Here is a 22051-nt window from a genome sequence, read left to right on the forward strand (position 1 = left end):
CAACACACTAAAAAAATCAATTAGAACTCATTAACAACCACATAGCAACGACTCTGCAACCACCCAGAACACCCTCGAAACCACCCAAGCAACACTATATCAATCACACAGCAACGCCCTCATTACTACCCAAAACACCTAGGCAACCACAAAGCAACAAGCTGAAAACCACTTAGAACACATTAGCAACCACTTAGAAATGGCCTAGAAATCACTCATAACACATTAACAACCACATAACAATACCCTGTTATCCCAACGATCCAGATCACCCAAGCAACACCTTAGCAATCATATAGCAATGCCTTGGTAACAACCAGAACACCCAGGCAACCGCAGAGCAATAACAGAAATCCACTCAGAAAACCTTGCAACTGCATAGCTATGCCCAAGCAACCACTCAGAACACCTCAACAACCACACAGTAATCCCTTGGCAATGATCCAGAATACCCAAGCAACACCACAGCAACCACCAAGAACACACAAGCAAACACAGGAACATGTTAAGAACCACTAAGAACACCATAGCAACCACATAGCTACACTCTAAAAACCACTTAGAACACCTTAACAACCACATAGCAACACCCTGGCAACACCCCAGAAGACCCAGGCAAACATACTATTATACTGTAGCAACAAGATGAAAACCACTCAGAAGATCTAAACAATTGCATAGTAATGCCCTTGCAACCACCCAGAACACCCTAGCAGCCACACAGCAACACATTTAAAACCACACTTAGAACACCTTAAAAACCACATAGTAACACCCTGGCAACCACCCAGAACACCCACTCAACCATGTATTGTAGCAACAAGCTGAAAAGCATTCAGAAGACTTAAACAACTGTAAAGCAATGTCCTAGCAACCACCCAGAACACCCTAGAAACCACATAGAAACACATAAAGCAATGTCCTAGCAATCACACAGAGCACTAGTGTTAAGTCAGAGTCTTTAAACAATTGAGTCCGAGTTGAGTCCAAGTCCAAAAGGGGCCGAGTCAGACTCAAGATCGAGTCCATAACAGGCCAAGTTGAGTCCAAGTCCGAATGAATCTGTTCATGAATCTGAATTAAAATTGTAACCGTAAACCCAACTTTAATATTATAAGCTTATTTTAAACTTCACAGCTAAGAAAAACAGTTTGTCAATATAAATGTAACAAAAACACCTCTGTTGCCTTTCATATATATATTGTATGATTAGTATCCTGCTGAACAAATTTCAAAGTGGTTTCAGAATGAAAGCATATGCTTTAGGTGTATGAAGACAAAACTGTCATTCAACACACTTCTTCTTGCCTTCTGTTGACATTTAAATTATTTGTTGCTTTTTCCCCTCCACTCAAACATAGACTAAAGAAAGTGAAAGCTGCGTTAGTCATTACAACCATGGTTTGTTTCGAATTTTAATTTAGTTTTAATTTCTACTTAATTTTCAATCTGTCAATTCAATTTAATTATGTTTTATTTAAAATTATCCCTATCTAAAGAAATAAGCCTATACTGAGATTTCTTTCTGATTCTTTTTTCTCTATCTGCCGACTGATTTGGGAAAATAAATAGCCTACTGTACAAATGAGTCAACACAGTAGTAATTAGCACTCGTTGAGAAGTTACGTTTCACGATTTAAATGCTACATCCAAAAACACTGGAAAAGCCCACTGATAATATAAGGGCCAAAAAATAAAAAAAAATAAAAGAATTGATATTTACTTGAGCGGCAGCCGCGTTGGTCTGCAATCAGTCTGAAATCTTTAAACACCAACCAAAGAAAATTTAATTGAGCTCTTCTTTAACTGCAAAAACAATTTTGAGTCATACATTTAACAGAATTGTCCTTCAAAAGTGTCAGAGATATAAGCTAAAAAAAGATGTGCATAAGTTACCCGGTGGTTTACAATAAAAATAAAATAAACATTAAAAATAAAAATGTCATAACCAACTAAATTCATCTCATAACATGAAATTTAGCTTCATACACAAACACTGTCATCGAATAATACATTTATTTATAGTCTATAATTAAGTTATAAACAAAATAAATCACTGCCCAAAATATCCTAATATTTTATTGTGCATGGTTGAATGATGTGAGTGGTGGACAAATGCTGTGAAAGAATGTATTTTAAACAGCTCGTCAATGCTTTGAAAATAGTCAATCAATAATAAATAGGTGCTGATTATCTGTTTAGAGTTGCTGTCTGCTTTAGCAATAACGTCCCCCCCCCCCCCCCAAGTTAATTCATCAAGCTATTGTGGACCAGTTCAAGCTGACAACACTGTTTGGACCACAAGAAACTACAGAAGCCTACATGTGTAGATACATTATGCCTAGAAAGTCTTTATATCCAATAAAAATACTATTTTTATGTATTTTTATTTCAATATGCTGTTTTTAGTAAACTGTTTAAGTTTGTAACCACGATGCAACACACTAAAAACCATACCTTAACAATCACACAGCAACACACTAAAAACCACTTAGACAACCTTAACAACCACATAGCAACACCTACAATAACAACCATCCAGCACACTCAGGCAACCATAGAACACCCACTCAACCATATAATGTATCAACAAGCTGAAAAGCACTCAGACGACCTAAGCAACTGCTTATCAATGTCCTAGCAACCACCAAGAACACCTTAGCAACCTCAAAGCAATGCTCTGGCAACCACCCAGAACATCCAGGCAATCATAGAGTATACTATAGCAACAAGCTGAAAACAACTCAGAGGACCTAAACAACTCCATAGCAACATCCTAGCAACCAAATACCAACCACATAGCACATGCTAAAAATACTTGGAACACCTTAGCAACCAAATAGCAACATCCTGGAAACAACACTCAGTTCCATAGCATCATAGTAGTGACTTTTGCATGGGCAAACACCACAGTCATTTTTTTCCCCAGAAAATTTAAAAATCTAGATCTTTTATGATAATTTCACCTGTCAGTCCATTCCATATCTTCACTGATTTCAAATTCCTTCTCTTTTCTTTCACTCTTTAGGAGATGCCATGGCAAACTTTTGATAACCTTTGGAATACTGACAGCTGCTTTTCCAACTACAGTCTGATGGACACCACCAATCTGACCAGCGCAGTCACTGAGTTCTGGGAGTGAGTTAAATATGGAAATAGAGATCTTAAAGGAATAGTTCACCCCAAAAAATTTTATTTTTACTCAAACTGATCTTGTTTCCCAGCCTTTTCCTACTGTCTTTCCTGTTTAGTAGCTTTCCCTACCAAAATCTTAAACAACAAATTCAGTAACCAATCAGTTGTAACTAACAGACCTAGTGTAACTAACAGACCTTTGTTTCCACTATAGGAGGAACATGCATCAGTTAAAAAATGGTTTGGAGGAGCCAGGGGAATTGCGCTGGCCACTGGTTGGGACTCTGGCATTGGCCTGGATCCTCGTATATTTTTCAATCTGGAAAGGAGTGGAGTGGACAGGGAAGGTGTGAAGGCTGCTGATGTTTTCTTCATTCCTCTGTATCGGTGGTTCCCTCTTGAAGGAACTTCTACGTTGCATGATGACGCAGTGAGGAACATGTCAGTGGTCACATGGTCTGAAGAGTTATACAATAACACCAATGAATTGGCTGACGGCACTTAAGTGACTCCCATAAGGAGCTACGTCATGGGCTCCTTATAAGCACCTGCTTCTGCGGCATTTCCTCAGATTTTCTTTACTTCAGTGCAATTTGTCTCAGCCCGTGCTGTTTCTAGTGACTCACTTCGAAGCAAGGATTATTTTCTCCCTTTTTGAGTGGCAATGCGAGGATGTCTTTTAAAAAGTGCTTACCTCCATGTACATGGTTCATCGTTGGTGAGGATACTCACGACATTTGTGTGAGCTGTCTGGGTTTTCACCACATGGAGGCCACATTGGAGGGATCGGATTTCATGCATTGCGACTTGATGAACATCTGCATGCTCCGCACAAGGCTCGCTTCCTTTGGGGAGTCAGTCAAGCCGCATGTTCAGTCTGGCTGCATATCTGCTACGCCACTTGGCCACTTGACAAATGAGAAGCCGGCAAAAACAACAGGCTGACCTTTGGTTTTCTTTGTCTCTCTCACCGATTGCAGCTTTACATTCTCCCATGGAATTTGCATGCAAGAATTTGTGTCCTAGTCCTGAGGCCTGCACCATCTTCGGATTCCGAAGATTTTACTGGTGGCCAGGCCGAGGCCTTGCCTCCCAGCGGACACATTTCCAGACCCTCAGTAACCGACAAGGAGTTAATCGAGGTCATTACACGTGCAGTGGAAAAACTGCACCTGGATTGGCCTGATGAGGCTCAGTCAGAGGAGCGAAAGTCCATCCTGGATGACTGCTTTCTAGCGGGCCAATGTGCGATGATGCCTCGTAGGCTGCTTCCTTTTTCTCCGGATTTAGAGGTCCTGGAATCAGTTGTATTCGGCCAGGATTACAAACCAGTCAGCCTCTGAATTCGCTAATGTGTGTTATGTGGCTGAACACAGTTACACTAAGGTCCCCATGATGGAAGAGACGCTGGAAGCTCATCTCTCTCCTTCATTGGCGGCAACGTGGAGATCGAGGCCTACTCTTCCCTCAAATCCTTGCAGGCTAACTTTGACGCTGTTGAACAATGCCTAACTGGCTTCGGGCCTAGCGGTTTTGGCTTTGCACACACTAGCAGTTTTGCAAGCCTACCAAGCCCATTTTATGAGGGATTTGGATGAGGGAGCTGGACTGGATGCTGAGGCCATCATGGAATTATGCCAGGCTTCTGATTTGGCACTGAAGGCTACCAAACATATCACTCGTGCTGTTGGACAGAACATGGTGGGCCTTGCCATTTGTGGTTTACCCTCACGAACATCCGTGACAAGGACAAGGCCTTGAACGACCCTGTATCACAATCGGGACTATTCCGTGAATCTGTCTAGTCGGTGGTTGAAAATGTTACATTTGTTAAACAGCAAACTGTGGGATTCCAGCAAATACTTCCTCTGTGGGAGGAAGAAAATCCCGGCTTGAACTCAACATTTTGCCAACGTCCCACCAGAGAGCTGCACAAGGCAATGGACACGAGTGAGCACTGACAATTCTCAACCCAAATTCGGCCTCTCCCACCTTGACCAAGGGTCTCGGGCATGCATAACAGAACTGGGCTATTTTCCTAAGGTTATCACTACATAAGTTTGCTCACAGAATATTACATTGCAGTGTCTCTCTCCTCCCCCTTTTGAGTTGGATGAGAGTGAAAGATTACATATGCTTTGCCCTGTTAGGGCTCTGCGGGTGTATGTTGACTGCACTAGTCAGTGGTGTATGTCAGAGCAGCAGTTTGTATGCTTTGATGGCCACAACAGAGGTGTTTTGGTGTACAAGCAAAGACTGTCTCATTGGCTTGTGTTGGGCCTGTATGTATTCAGATATAAGACAAAGGCAGGCCTAACAGTCGTAAAAAGCCTGACTGAGGCCCACACACAAAGTCATAAATCTTACTGATAAAAACTGCGACAAATCAAACAAAGGGAGTCCAAAACAGACTACAAATATCATTAAACCTTGCTCACTAAAGGATTGAACTCTCTACTCCTATTGGATGAGGCACACAACAGAATGCCCCTCAACCATGATGTCATCAGGAGCAGAAATACCTCTGAGATCCATCTGGGCATTGCTTCCAGCAACTTTGCTTGCCGTGTGTAGACGCCGCTGACAGAGCGAGGAAACGTCACCCTCCCGTCCGGAGGACTCCCGTCATCACCCGAGCCTCGAGGAAACGAATCGGAGTCAAATGATGGGTGAACACACATTCTACCTGCGTCCTCATGCGATTCAAGTAAGAGGTTTACGTCTGGGCAGAGATAGAATATTATAGTGTGTTATTCTTGTGTATCAAGGTTATTGCTTGTACAGTTTACGGACCGCTGAGTCCGCTCATTGCTGCTAATAATACTCAAGGTAGTACTGTAATGTACTGTTATCACGAATGAGATCTGCTGTGTTGTAGTCCAACCACATTGGACTGTTGTGTATTTCTGCCATCGCGGGTGAGACTGGCACACTGAGTTTATCCATTAAAGAACCAAAGACCGTGGGACGGTTTACGAGCCATCCACCACATCTCTGAGTGATAAACTAACAGCTGCTTTCTCTCCCACGATCGCAAAACCGGCTTTGGTGCTGCCACTTTATTCACTCTCTCAGTCACTGTTTAGTTTGTAGTTGTAAGTCGGAAGTTTATTGACTGCATTGTATTGATTATTAATTGATATTACTGCATAAATAAACTTTGTTATATTTCAAAGAGAAGTGTTTTGGTTTGTTTTGCATACACCTGTGTCAAATGCTGGCAGGGGATGTCAGTGCTCAGATTCAAGCCTTCATTGTTTCCTTTTGAATGTCAATTTTCTTAAGAGAGCAATCTAATATTGAGACTGTTATACTATCTGGTTATTAGTCCCTGATTCCAGGGTGGTGCCCCGGCAATATTAATCCTTATTAATATTCTATTGATTTTGATAATTGATCATTATCTTTGATGATTGTTGAATTTGAAGGATCAATAAGCTAGTGTTAATTCTAATCAATGTTCCATTGATTTTAATAATTGATAATTATCTTTGATAATTATTAATTATTGCTAATAACCAAACCCGCTCCTGAACGTAGCGCACTACATTTACTGGTGCCCCGTATGAGGCTTTAATGAGTTAGATTCTATTATTTAATTTAATTATGAATTAATAACTAAATAAATAATTATTAATTATTTCTGATAGTAACACTGACCTAAACAACCAGTAAAACATACACTTGTTGATGCAATTTCAAGTGCTTATGAGGCCCGTGGTTTGCCTTCACCACTGGATATGCGGGCCCATTCTAAAGGATCGTGGCATCCGCTAGAGGTGCGTCCTTGGAGGACATTTGTATGGCTGCATGATGGTCCTCTCCGCATGCTTTTGTCAGATTTTATAATCTGGATGAGGGTTTATCCCAGGTTCTCTCTGTCGAAACAGGAGTAAAGCTATAGTTTTTATATTTTTAAGCTTGATTGTGCGCCGCTGTATGCTTGCCACATGGGCTGAAACACTTGTCAGCTACTGTTTGCATACCGTGAATGTATATCATTCTCCATTGCATCATAATGCGACGTAGAAATCTCAGTTACGTACGTAACCTTGGTTCACTGAGAGGGAACGAGATGTTGCATAGCTGGCCATACTCATTAGTTGCTGCATTGGCTCATGCCGTTTTGCAGAAAATCTAAGGAAATAGCACAGAAGCGGGCACCTATAAGGAATCCATGATGTAGCTCCTTATGGGCATCGCTTAAGAGCCATCAGCCATTGAATTGCTATGATTGAATAGGGATTCAGACCACATGTCAACTGACGTGTTCCCCATTGTGTTATCACGCAACGTCCTGTTCCCCCTCAGGGAACCAAGGTTACATGTGTAACCGAGATGTTCTCAACTGGAGGTCCATTCATATAGGGTCACCAACAGGAGGGAAAATAGTATCCTAAATTAAAATGATTATATGCAACTAACCGTATAGGATTAGGATTAGGTTAGGGTAGCAAAATAAATAGTCTTATGAACTTTTAAAAGGGTGGACAGAATATTTTGTTGTTGATGTCAAAGGAACCATGAATGTAGTCTTGAACAAAATTATGCAAGTAACAAATATGTAGACCTTGTTGTAATCTGGGTCCAGAAGCAAAACCAGTTGAGAACAACTGGTCTACAATACATTTGATTGTTGCATTCCCAAACTAATTGCACTTTTTCTGCTCCCACCCCATTTTTTGCATATTTACTGAACAGTTTTGTCTTGATTTTACCTTTTCTTTGACCTCATTTATTCACATACATGCTTTAGGATTCTTCTTCTCATTCCTTCATTTTCAGACAATGAAAAGCAAATTACTCCATTCACATTATCGTACAGTTTTATTTTTCATGTTTTTAATGCACGTGTATTAAAGGAACATTTTGCTCAAAATGAAAATTGTGTAATTTATTCACCCTCAAGTTGTCCCAAACTCAAATGACTTTCTGTCCTCCATGGAACACAAAAGGAGACATTTAGATTATATATACAGTTGTGCTCAAAAGTTTGCATACCCTGGCAGAAATTGTGAAATTTTGGCATTGATTTTGAAACAACCACACCGTCTTTTTCCAGAGCTGCCTTTGTATCCTGAACAATTCTTCTGGCAGTTGTGGCTGAAATCTTTCTTGGTCTACCTGACCTTGGCTTGGTATCAAGAGATCCCCGAATTTTCCACTTCTTAATAAGTGATTGAACAGTACTGACTGGCATTTTCAAGGCTTTGGATATCTTTTTATATCCTTTTCCATCTTTATAAAGTTCCATTACCTTGTTACGCAGGTCTTTTGACAGTTCTTTTCTGCTCCCCATGGCTCAGTATCTAGCCTGCTCAGTGCATCCACATGAGAGCTAACAAACTCATTGACTATTTATACACAGACACTAATTGCAATTTAAAAAGCCACAGGTGTGGAAAATTAACCTTTAATTGCCATTTAAACCTGTGTGTGTCACCTCGTGTGTCTGTAACAATGCCAAACATTCAAGGGTATGTAAACTTTTGATCAGGGCCATTTGGGTGATTTCTGTTATCATTATGATTTAAAAAGGAGCCAAACAACTATGTGATGATAAATGGCTTCATATGATCACTATCCTTAAATAAAACACTGTTTTTGTTTTTTGCATGATCAGTCATATTTTCAAAATCAATGCCAAAATTTCACAATTTCTGCCAGGGTATGCAAAATTTTGAGCACAACTGTATATATATATATATACTGTTTATACACTACCGGTCAAAACTTTTGAAGCACTTGACTGAAGTGTTTCACATGATCTTAAAAATCTTTTGATCTGAAGGCGTATGCTTAAGTGTTTGAAATTAGTTTTGTAGACAAAAATATAATTGTGCCACCATATTAATTTATTTCATTATAAAACTAAGATTTTAGTATAAAATAATAAAGAAAAGCAGCCAATAAGTGCCCAACATAGATGGGAACTCCTTCAATACTGTTTAAAAAGCATCTCAGGGTGATACCTCAAGAAGTTGGTTGAGAAAATGTCAAGAGTACATATCTGCAAATTCTAGGCAAAGGGTGACTACTTTGAAGATGCTAAAATATAACACAGTTTTGATTTATTTTGGATTTTGTTTAGTCACAACATAATTCCCATAATTCCATTTATGTTATTCCATAGTTTTGATGACTTTATTATTATTATAAAATGTGAAAAAAAAAAAATAATAATAATTATAATAAAGAATGAGTGTTTCAAAACTTTTGACCGATAGTAAATATATATATATATATATACACACACACACAATATATATACATTTGAAATGACCAGACAGTGAGTAAATAATGAAAATGTTTGTCAATTTTGAGTAATTATAATTATTAATCCTGAAGAGAAAATAAAATGGCTCTTTATCTCCCCATTTATTGAGGATATTTGAATTCTAATGTCCTGCACTGGAGGAGAAATGCATTTCCAGCAATCTATAGCCTTGCTGGACATCACTAAAGGACAATAATTATCCTACAAAACACAAAATTTTGTTCCTCCCAATCATTAAACACAAGCAAGTGAAGGCATTTCACTATCAAGTTAATTATGTTGTCCTTTACATATCCTTTAAAACTATTCACTCTGTAACTCTCTCTGTCTTTGAGTTTGCGTCCTGTCTTCTACAGGTGGTGTATTTCTCAGCTACTTATCCTTACTTCATGCCCTTCATTCTGTTCTTCCGAGGAGTCACTCTCCCCGGGGCGAAAGATGGCATTCTCTTCTACATTACCCCTAACTTTAACAAGCTTTTGAAATCTGAGGTACTACTCTATCATCATCTTCCAATGAATTAAACTGAGCGTGTTTACATGCATGATCTTATATTGATTACCTGACCTTAAACAGTTTCCTTTTATTGGGATAACATCATAAACTACTTTTGAAGGCAGCATTTTACCGGTTTCTGAAATTTTAGCCAATATGTCTCACCTGAAGATACTTTGTGTTTTATTTTCAGGTGTGGTTGGATGCTGCCACTCAGATCTTCTTCTCATATGGTCTGGGTTTAGGTTCTCTTATTGCTCTGGGCAGCTACAACCCCTACAAAAACAATGTCTACAGATACTCACATCTATCAAAATCTACAGAAAGACTGTAGTATAAACTTGAGGATGCAAACCGATAAAAATTTTTAACCACATAAATGATGGTGCAAAAAAGTAAAATATGCATGATTGAAGAATGATCAAATTTCTTAAGCTATCATAAGAATGTAACAGAAAATATATAAACAAATAAATGAATAAAAAAATGCCTTCGACTGGTTATAACAGTGCCTTTGGGCATTATTTTCTGTTTAATGTGAGTTGATAGACCATATACTTGTTTTTCTTTTTTTAAGAGATTCAGTCATCGTTTGCTGTATTAACTCCTGCACCAGTATGTTTGCTGGGATCGTCATATTTTCCATTGTGGGCTTCATGCCGTACATTACAAAGAGGCCAATTGAAGAATTGGCAGCCTCAGGTCATTACATCCTCAAATACTTTTTTATATCTTTTATACCTTTTTAAATTAGACTACAGTATTGTGAAGACATTGTAAAGATGAGAGACAACTGAGGAGTAAAGAGCTGTTGTAAAGTTTCAGACCCTGAGAGGGGATTAGGATGGACATGGACTTATATTGACATTTATGATGTTTAATGGGGTTTGTGGTTTAATATCAGGCCCAGGATGGCGTTTCTAGCCTATCCTCAGGCCGTCACCCAGCTGCCCATGTCTTCACTCTGGGCTATCCTCTTCTTCTCAATGCTGATGATGCTGGGACTGGATAGTCAGGTACTGCACACATACGGGTGATTCTCTGCTAAATGTTACAGACCAGCTGAGAGTTCAAAGAAGAAGTATCACTTTTGGCAGCATTGCAGCATTATTCCTTGAAAGATATCAGAGGTTAATGATTTTTTAAGCAGTTAAAAATAAACTAATTATAAATTATTCATGTGTTGTGACCAGTAATCCCACTGACAGTTCTGAAGTGTTAATGTGATACTAAAGACAGAAACATTTTTGTGTTAGTATGCAAAAATGACATTTTTGCAAAAAGACCACATAGCCAATTTAGCTAAATTTCCAGAGTGGAAACAAAGATATCTACTATCATTTGCTATTTTTCATTTAAAAAAAATACTGTTGAAAATGAACAACACCAAAAACACCATAAAATGTGGCATAATGAAGACAGATTAAATTATGAGAGCTATCATACATACCATGTCAGAGATTTGCAGAGAGTCAGAGGGAGGACCCAAACACAGAGTAAAAACAAAAAAGATTTATTAATACAAAAATAAGCAAAGGCAAAACAAAAACTACCCCGAAGGGGAAAAACCAGGCTCTGGACAAAAAATAACAAAAACAGGCTGGACTGGAAAATGAGGCAAAACACAGGACCGACCGGAACCGACAGGAGCTGGGAAGAACACACTGACATTGACACGGAGCAAGCACAAGACAAATTGGCACTGGACAGCACATATGATTATTATCTAGAAATTATCTAATAATAGGCAAACAAGGAGGCGGGGTATGACGCAAGACTGAGAGACACGCGGCAATATCGAAACAAAACAAAGCCACGTGCTCTCACAAGACACAAACACCCGAATGGCAGGAGCGCACATCAGCAAGATAATAAGGCAATATACGCTCATGCCAACCGACAGAAAAGATGAGAGAATGCATAGCAACGCCAAACAAAGCAATGCCACGCATTCCCACACTAGACAGAGCCTGAGCATACATGAAGGCAAGCGCCACGCGATGCACGCAACAGGCGACAAAACAAGACAGGACACCTGTCCGAGAGTTCGGCCACACACAAACCCGACACCACAGACTGAAGTGACCGAACCTCAGCACAACGTGAAGACAGCTCACGACCTGGGCGCGTAGCGCAACGTGAAGTGCGCCCGTGGTTGTGAGAGAAAGACATAAACAATTGATGTGAGTGCATGCCACCAAGATGACATAAGCGCAATGCACTCATGCCAATAACAGACAGAACATGGATCATGAGTGTCCAAATCCATGCGCTCACACAAAGACAGAAACGAAGCAAAAGACAGACACAGATCAATCATGCCACAACCCTGTCACACAAAACGTCAGACTGACAGAGTGACAGGATCGTAACACACCAAGTGTTTTCAAGGTTTCTGGCAATTTGTAAAACCTCTCCAAACAGATATGAATAATTAGCATGCAGTATAATAATAATAAATTTGTGTTATTATTATTAGAAGAATTATATTTGTATTTATTGATAATGCATAAACTCTATTTCATTGTTTTTTTGTTTGTTTGTTTTTTGGCAAAAAGTGTGGCTGTTGATATTCGGTTTTCCATGATTTTAAAAGCCTTATTATGTTAAATGATTTTGATTATTATTATTATTTTTTTATTTGCAATTATTTTTTCTATTGCCTAGTCTAAAAAAAAGCAATTAATCATATATATATATATACACATACACACACACACACACACACACACACACACACACACACAACTGGGTCAGAGCCAGTGGAGGGAGTGTGATGCTCTGGGCAATGTTCTGCTGGAAAACCCTGGGTCCGGCCATTCATGTGGACGTCAATTTGACACGTGCCACCTACCTAAATATTGTTGCAGAACAGGTACACCCCTTCATGGCAATGGTATTCCCTGATGGCAGTGGCCTCTTTCAGCAGGATAATGCACTGCACACATTGTTTGGGAATGGTTTGACGACCATGATGAAGAGTTCAAGGTGTTGCCCAGGCCTCCAAATTCCCCAGATCTCAGTCCGATTGAGCATCTGTGGGATGTGCTTGACCAACAAGTCCGATCCACGGCAGTTCCACCTCACAACTTACAGGACTTGAAGGATCTGCTGCTAATGTCCTGGTGCCAGATACCACAGGACACCTTCAGGGGTTTTGTAGAGTCCATGCCTCGGCGGGTCGGCACTGTTTTGGCAGCACGTGGAGGACCAACAGCATATTAGGCAGATGGTCATAATGTTTTCGCTCATCAGTGTATATATATATATATATATATATATATATATATATATATATATATATATATAGTATATATTATTATTATTTTAAATATTATATTTAATGAAATTTTGCATTGCTCAGCCATGGATTGCAGTACTTTTCATAGAATGGCCCATATCAAAAAGGTACAAAATGACAAGTTGTTTTTGAACTGTGAACCATCATTAAAAGCAGATTTTCAGTGCATAACATTTACACATACTGTAGAAACGCTGTAAAATAAGATGTGTACATGTAAATCTACATGTGTGTCAGTTTTGTACAGTGGAAGGCTTCATTACCGCTCTGACGGACGAGTACCCCACAGTCCTGAGGAAGAGGAAGAAACTCTTCATCCTCATTGTCTGCATCACATCCTTCATCATCGGCTTCTTCAACATCACACAGGTATATATGACCCTCTGAAAACCTCTGGGCCTTATTCTGTGAGATGCCTAAGATTTTATTGTCAGTTACAGTTCTAATATCAGTGTGTGGCTTTTTGTGTGTTTCTGTGTGTTTTCCTCTTCAGGGTGGCTTGTATGTGTTCAAATTGTTTGACTACTACTCAGCCAGTGGAATGTGTTTGCTGTTCCTGGTCTTCTTTGAGACAATCTCCATTTCCTGGTTTTATGGTACATAGCCCAATAACGACATACTGTACACCAAACAGTACATAACTACAGATGAAGTCAGAAGTTTACATACACCTTAGCCAAATACATTTAAACTCAGCTTTACACAATTCCTGATATTTAATCATAGAAAACACTCCCTGTCTTAGGTCAGTTAGGATCACTAACTTAAGAATGTGAAATGTCAGAATAATAGAGAAAATGTTTTAATTCAGCTTTTATTTCTTTCATTACATTCCCAGTGGGTCAGAAGTTTACATACACTTTGTTAGTATTTGGTAGCATTGCCATTAAATTGTTTAACTTGGGTCAAACTTTATGGGTAGCCTTCAACAAGCTTCTCACAATAAGTTGCTGGAATTTTGTCCCATTCCTCCAGACAGAACTGAAGGTTTGTAGGCCTCCTTGCTCACACACACTTTTTCAGTTCTGCCCACAAACTTTATATCGGATTGATGTCAGGGCTTGAATTTGTTGTCCTTAAGCTATTTTGCCACAACTTTGGAGGTATGCTTGGAGTCATTGTTTCCTCCAGCATCTTCACAAGGTCCTTGGCTGTTGTTCTGGGATTGATTTGCACTTTTTGCACCAAACTACATTCATCTCTAGGAGACAGAATGCGTCTTCTTCCTGAGCGGTACGATGGCTGCGTGGTCCAATGGTGTTTATACTTGCATACTGTTATTTGTACAGATGAATGTGGTACCTTCAGGCATTTTGAAATTGCTCCTAAGGATTCTATTTTTCTGAAGTCTTGGCTGATTTCTTTTGATTTTCCCATGATGTCAAGCAAAGAGGCTTTAAAAAACATCCACAGGTACACCTCCAGTTGACTCTAATTAGCCAATCAGAAGCTAATTGGCTAATTGCCTTAAGGCTTGACATCATTTTCTGGAATTTTTCAAGCTGTTTAAAGGCACAGATAACCTACTGGAATTGTGATAGAGTAAACTAAAAGTGAAACAATCTGTCTGTAAATAGTTGTTGGAAAAATTACTCATGTCATGCACAAAGTAGATGTCATAAACGACTTGCCAAAACTATAGTTTGCTAATATGAAATCTGTGGAGTGGTTAAAATATTTGTTTTAATGACTTCAACCTAAGTGAATTCAAACTTCTGACTTCAACTGTACACTTAAATATACAGTGGCTCCAAAATATATGTGGACAATTAAGTCACACTTAAAAATTTATGAATGTCTTTGATTATATATATATATATATATATATATATATATATATATATATAGTCAAACTTTGTGGAACATGTCCATAGTTAATGTGATGAACTACACCTCTGGTTACTCTGCTAGAATCAAGATATCCATTCCCTCTCTGTGCTCTGCATGGGCAGAGAAGTTCTAAAGAAATATTGAAGACATGATCGGTTATCGGCCGTGTGGCTTTTGGAAACAATGCTGGATTTACTTTACTCCAATAATCTGTTTGGTAAGCACTTTATCTGGACGTTTTGCACTTATTTAACCCTTAAATGCACACATCGGGTCTTTAGAGACCCAGGACCTCATTCCACCCCCTGTACCTCATCCATTTTTTTGGAGTTGTGTCCACACCTCTTTAGTATTCCTCAATCTGTCTCTTATAAATAGTGACACACAAAAAATGCTAACATTGAGGTAGTACAGTAGCCAAAAACTTTACTCAAGTAAAACTACAATTACTTAAAAAAAAAAAGATTACTCAAGTAGAAGTACAATTAATAATGTTAAAAATTACTCGAGTAATAGTAAGAAAGTATCCAATAAAAAGAATACTCAAATAGTAACTAGTTACTTTCACATATAACATAATGGATGTTTATTCTCCTATATTCCAGTACATGATACACATTTAACATGCATTACAGAATGATAATAATATTGTTAATAATGGAAATTGTCATCATTCACCACCATGTTGTTTCAAACCCATATGACTTCTTTCTTCCATGCATCAAATTAAAGGGATAGTTCAACAACAACAAAAATTAAATGCTTTAATTTTCTCACCCTCATGCCATCCCTGATGTGTATGACTTTCTTTTTCTACAGAACACAAATGAAGCTCTGTTAGTCCTCACAATGCAAGTAAATGGTGACCAGAACTTTGAAGCTCTAAAAAGCACATAGAGGCAGAATAAAAGTAATTCATACAACTCCAGTTATTTTCAGAAGCAATATGGTAGGTGTGGTGAGAAACAGATAAATATCTATAACTTTATTATATATAAAGTCCTTTTTTTTTTTACTATTAATTCTCCTCCCTGCCCAGTAGGTGGTGATATGCACAAAGAATTTAATCACCAAAAACACAAGAAGAAGAATGTGAAAGTGGATATTTATTAGTAAAAAAGGATTTAAATATTGATCTGTTTCTCACCCACACTTATCATATCCTTCTGAAGGCATAGATTGAACCAGTGTCATTTCAATTCCTTTAATGCTGCCTTTATGTGCTTTCTGAGCTTCAAAGTTTTGGTACCCATTCACTTGTATTCTAGTGTAAACTAACAGAGCTGAGATATTCTTCTAAAAATCTTTGTGTTCAGCAGAAGAAGAAAAAAAAAACACACATCTGTGATGGCATGAGGGTGAGTAAGTGATGCGAGAATTTTCAGTTTTGGAAATATTATTCCTGTAAGGAGATGTTAGACAGAATGCTAACCTTAATTATCATTTAATTTCACTGCATGTTTTGTATCCCCTATTTTGAAAGGAAATGGTGACTGAGACTGTCAGTCCCTAACATTCTGTCTAACATCTTTTTGATTTGGACGAATCTGTCAATTAGAAGAGAAATTTGGAAACCTTTCCAAATAATAGTAATTATTACGGTGAAAAGCGTGAACAATGTCACACAGTCCCAAGTTATATATATTGTTTAATTATACACTGAAGCGAGATCATGCTTTATTCCTGCCTTCTGTTGTTATTTCACAGCTTTTTACATCCTGCGTGAATTTAGTTCAGTGATGGTCCAGCATTGTCAGTGTCTAAATAATTTAGATAATTTGTTCTTTACACTAAGGGTAAATTGCACCTTTTCTCTGTGTTTGGAAGCTTGTTCTCCATAAGACAAACCCGCCCGCATCTGTCAAACGCTGTGCATGCGCCCAACCTTGCACGTGCAGAAATGCTCACAATCGCGATAGGCAGGGCAAAACATTTGCACTTAACATGGATGTTTACAACGATTTATACAGTAGGCACTGATATGTTGCAGCGCTGATATAAAAATGCAAACTTAGAAACTGAGGTCATAAAAGCCCAAAGTTACAGATTCACACTGAAAATGAATGAGTATCACCATGACACAGACAAGCCCACATTGTCAAAATCTCTAAAATTTACCTCACTGCGTTTTCTTAAGTTGGAGCTGCAATTTTAATCTTGAAATATATCCTTGTCTTGGTGTAAAATTAAGGCATTGTGTGGAGTGAATAAATGTTTGTTTTGCACGCTTGCTGCTGTAGAATTGAAAGCGACTCGAGTGAAAGCGTGCAGCTGTGAAGTTCCGCTGTCGTAAGAGTCTCAATAAATTACGTATTTATTAACACTTATTAAATTAAAACCAGTAATGTAACGACAGGAACGCTACCCATTGTAACGAAGTAAAAGTAAAAAAAAATTCATCAGAAATTTACTTAAGTGTGAAAAGTACCCACCATAAAACATACTCATAAAAGTAAATGTTTCCAAAATTTTTCTCAAGTAAATGTAACGGAGTAAATGTAGCACATTACTACCCACCTCTGACAATCAACAATGGTGAATTGTCAGTATGTTATATGCGTATACACATACATAATATACATGTTATTTCTCACTCAAGGTGGCACTGATGTTTCAGTGATTGACTTGATTTACAGTACATTTGACACTGCTATCTGATGAAAAAACAACATTGAAGTAAACTTATAGCAAGTACTATAGAGCCTGGTCTCTAAAGACCTGAATATTTAAGAGTGTTTGGGAAAATTACCATTAATTTAAGGGTTAAAGACATCAGACAGTACATTTTTAATCCTTATATACATTTATCCTCTGTATCCTGTTTGTAGGGTGTTTTCACATTCAGTCCCATTGAAATGACTCATCTGACATACTGGGAAAGTATGTGTACCCGGCCTGGGGTCAGGGCATTGGCTGGTTAATGTCCCTCTCCTCCATGATTCTTATACCTGGATATATCATCTTTCTTCACCACCAAAGGCAGCATAAGACAGTTAAGACCTCTGATGGTTTTAGTGTTTCAAATCTCCCGAACAATTTTCTCTTCTGTCATGGTGGCATTCCTTTATTCCTTCCTATGGGATTTCCTTGCAAACTTTCTTCCTCCCGAACCTCCTTTTAAGCTTGCTACATAATTTTCTGAAGGACTTACCTTTAAACTTCCTTTCAAATGTCAAAATGAACTTTTGAACCTATGTTCTTTCCAAACTTCCCTCATTCCTGTCTTTCTATGCCTTTTTCTTTTTTCCAAATTTCCCTCCTTCTTGCCTTTTTTCTTACCATCCATCCTTCCTTCCTTCTAAACTTCCTGCTTCCTTACTTCCGTCTTACTAAACTTCCTACTGTCCATCATTCTGAACTTCCTTTTAAACTTCTTCCCAAATTTACAAATACATTTCTGAACTTCCTACTGAACTTCCTTCCTTCTAAACTTCCTACTGTCCTTCCTTCTGAACTTCCTCTTAAACGTTTTCCTGAACTTCCAAATAGACTTCTAAACTTCCTGCCTTTCAAACATCCTTATTTCTTGCATATCTTTCCCTTCTTCTTTCCGAAATTCCTACTTTCAAACCTTTTTCTTATCCTTACATCTAAACTTTCTACTGTTCTTCCTTCCTTCCTTCCGAACTTCCTTCTAAACTTCCTATTGTCCTTCGTTCTGAACTTCCTTTTAAACTTCTTACCTTCTTACCAAACTTCCTTCATTTTGCCTGTCTTTCCCTTCTTCTTTACAAACTTCCTACTTTCCTTCGAACCTTTTTTCTTACCGTACTTCCTACTTTCTAAACTCACTACTGACCTTCCTTACGAACTTCCTTTTAAACTGTTTCCTGAATTTCCAAATAGACTTCTGAGCTTCCTGCCTCCTTCTCAAACTTTCTTATTTCCGAACTTCCCACCTTCTGAATGTCTTTCAAACTTTTTTTTTTACCGCCCTTCCTTTCTTCCAGATGAATGAGATTTTACGTTTTTTCAATAATGTATTCCAGTTTCTCCCATACTTGTCATATCCATTAGTTATGGTAATGTGCTATGATTGTTTTGTTGTTTGTCCTCCTCAGCGCTGGCACAAAATGACTAAACCCTCAAAACCCCAGATGCAAATGATCTTACACAACACTCACAGACAGGAAGTATGGGCGAAGCTTCTGTCTGACATAATTTCCTTTTTCCTGTACAGTGGGCATTAAAGACACTGACCAATAACACAAAATTACTATTCCTCCATTCCATCAATCCTTTCCTGGTAGAGAGAGTACAAAACTGATTAAACTGAACCATGCACATGTTTATCTTACTGTTTTCCTTCCATTTACTTCCCTTCTGAAGTTGCCTTGAGCATCATATAATATGTGAGGTCTCCAATTCCTGTGTCATCAACTGTTGGTATAAATCTAGATGTGATCCAAGCAGTTGGTAGGCCATTCATTGATGCCTACAAACAAGCCCATGTATATATATAAATTCCTCAGACTTCTGACCTCAGGTACCAATTGTGGAGGGAATGCATGTCTTTAGTGGGTTAGGCCCATTAATGTCAACATATATTTTACAGTGGCTTGTTTTGAGGGCCAATTTCCAACTGAAATTACAACAGCAAGCCATTATTACTACTCTATGGCAAAGGAAATTGTGATATTTTTGAAAGAACAGGACATGGGAACATTTTATGTTTGCTGTATGAACAGAGATATCAATACATAATTGTGACACAGTTGTTTTAAAAATCTATTACTTGACAGCTAAATAAGTTTACAAATTCAAATGATTCAATATAACTCAAATTTAATTGAAAGTGGAAGGGTTTTGTTTTGTTTTTCTCCAATACGTGTGTGACAAAAGGTTTTTGGACACTTAAGCCAAACTTCGAAATGGAATTTATTGTAAGGTTAGTGGACTGTTACATTAGTGGAGCATGTATACTGTATAGTTAATTTCAAGGACTACACCTGTGGTTACTCTGCTAGGACATGTGTGAAAACCTGTGTTAAAAGTCATTGCTAAAATGTCAATTTTAGCTGCTGAGAAAATCTCTAGGTTTTTTTTTTTATTTATTTATTTTATTTATTTATTTTTATAGTTTTTCTCATGCAGCGATGTTCATACATTTTTAAGTGTGCCTTAAGTGTTCAAATACTTTTTGGGGCTTCTGTATATATTTTTAACATTTAAATAACACACCTTCCACATGGTTTACATCATCAAAAGAAATAAATATCTTGTCTGTGAACTGTAACTGCTGTAAGATTTTGTTTAGGTTTTGTGATGGCAGTTCTGTTTTAAGCGAATTAACAAAGATGAAAACAAAATAATAATAATAACTGACCAAACCCTGCATTCTTTTTGCTTTGCTTCATTAAAGCAACAGTCTCCATTTACATTATGCCAGAGTGCAATTATATATAAGAAGTAGTACTCATGAATAAGTGATTATGCAATATGTTGTGGATCTACACTTTGTTAGTACTCTATTGCATTTACATATAATGTGTTACATACACTGTTATAGACTTTAGTCAGAGTAGCTGCCATGTTTAATGAAATGAATAAAGAAAAAAGGCTGTGAGGGATAGATGAACAATCATTTGTACAGTTCATTTGGCAATCTCTCAATTATTCAACCAATGGAACATAAACAATTTCCAATAGACAAAAAAGTCTGGAAAACATGGGTTGTGGAAATTAAACACAGTCTATGACCTAAAAGAATCAAACCTATCCCTCTCAGCCTTATTTTCATTTGCGTCAAATTAAATGTGTTGTCTGTTCTGAACAAGGTCAGTGTAAAGTGCTGCCAAAGCTACAAAGATTACTTTTATTTTGATTTTATTTGTTTTTATTCTTACTAGAAATTTTGTTGATAGGTTTCAAATTCAATAAAGGCAAAAACTGAACTGATTTAAGAGCGGCACTGTTGTAACAATAATCATCAGGGCAATAGTTCACATTGTCTGATTTATTCACCCACTACATAACAAAATAACGAAAAATATATATATATGATCAGCTCTGTTAGACACACTGTTACTTGAATTGAATGAAATGTAAGAAATGTTTGGACTATATTTCACCCCAAAATCATAAGAAAAATAAAGATTTTACAATTAAGCAGATTTAAACTCTTGTTGTGCAAATTCATGTTATATCAAATTACTATAATGTGGAAAGAAAATATGGGTGTACTCAAATGTACTTAATTGTCATGAAAATGATGTCACAATAGACAAAAAATAAATAAATAAATTAAAAATAGACATTATTTTCTTTACCCAAAATATCTTCAGAAAAAGTCTTTATTCTTTATTTTATTTTTGGGTGAAATATGACCTGGACAGTTTTGTTAAAATATTATATATTATATATATTAAATAATCAAGCAGACAATAATGGACACTAACAATCCAACAGGGGGCAGCAGCAGTGTAGATGCAACAGCAAACAGCACAGTGATACTGAACTACTACTGCCCAACAGTGTCCATTGTACAAAAGTAACTGGATTTGTTCCTGACAGGGTTGAATCCAAAAGTCATATCTAACCAGGGGTGTAGATTCTAGTGGGGATAGGGGGAGGTAGCCCGCTCAATAATAAAAACAACCAAGTATTTTTGAGCAAATATGCAATAAGACTAGGTGTACGTGCTTTGCCGAACTCATGCACGCAAGGCGCTTAATCGGGTCAAGTGAAATGTAATTATGAATTTCTTTTCTGGGCACTGTCTGCATCCTTATATATTATTATATATTCCATTCCCTTAAGCACCAGCGATACAACAAAGACAGCACATTCATAAGAAGTTGCTAACATAAACAGACTGTATGCAATGAATTAGAAGAATAGAAATATGGACTTACATTATTTTGTGCATTAACTGTGCCCTTGTTAAATGGGACATTCTCATTTACACGCATGAAAAACACAAAGGAACCCCCGTATAGTGACGTCATCTAGTGTCGAACATTTTTCTTTTGACGTTGTTTGCAAGAGTAATTCAGTAGCAGCAACAACAACAA

General features: G+C 37.7%; 1 pseudogene; it reads left to right on the top strand.

Moving 5' to 3' along the window:
- The window catches only part of LOC127434913 (sodium- and chloride-dependent GABA transporter 1-like), a 49550-nt pseudogene that overhangs the window by 13270 nt on the left and 14229 nt on the right, over window positions 1-22051 (top strand).

The sequence above is a fragment of the Myxocyprinus asiaticus genome, chromosome 45 (genome assembly GCF_019703515.2).
Source record: "Myxocyprinus asiaticus isolate MX2 ecotype Aquarium Trade chromosome 45, UBuf_Myxa_2, whole genome shotgun sequence".
NCBI classification, from domain to species: Eukaryota; Metazoa; Chordata; class Actinopteri; order Cypriniformes; family Catostomidae; genus Myxocyprinus; species Myxocyprinus asiaticus.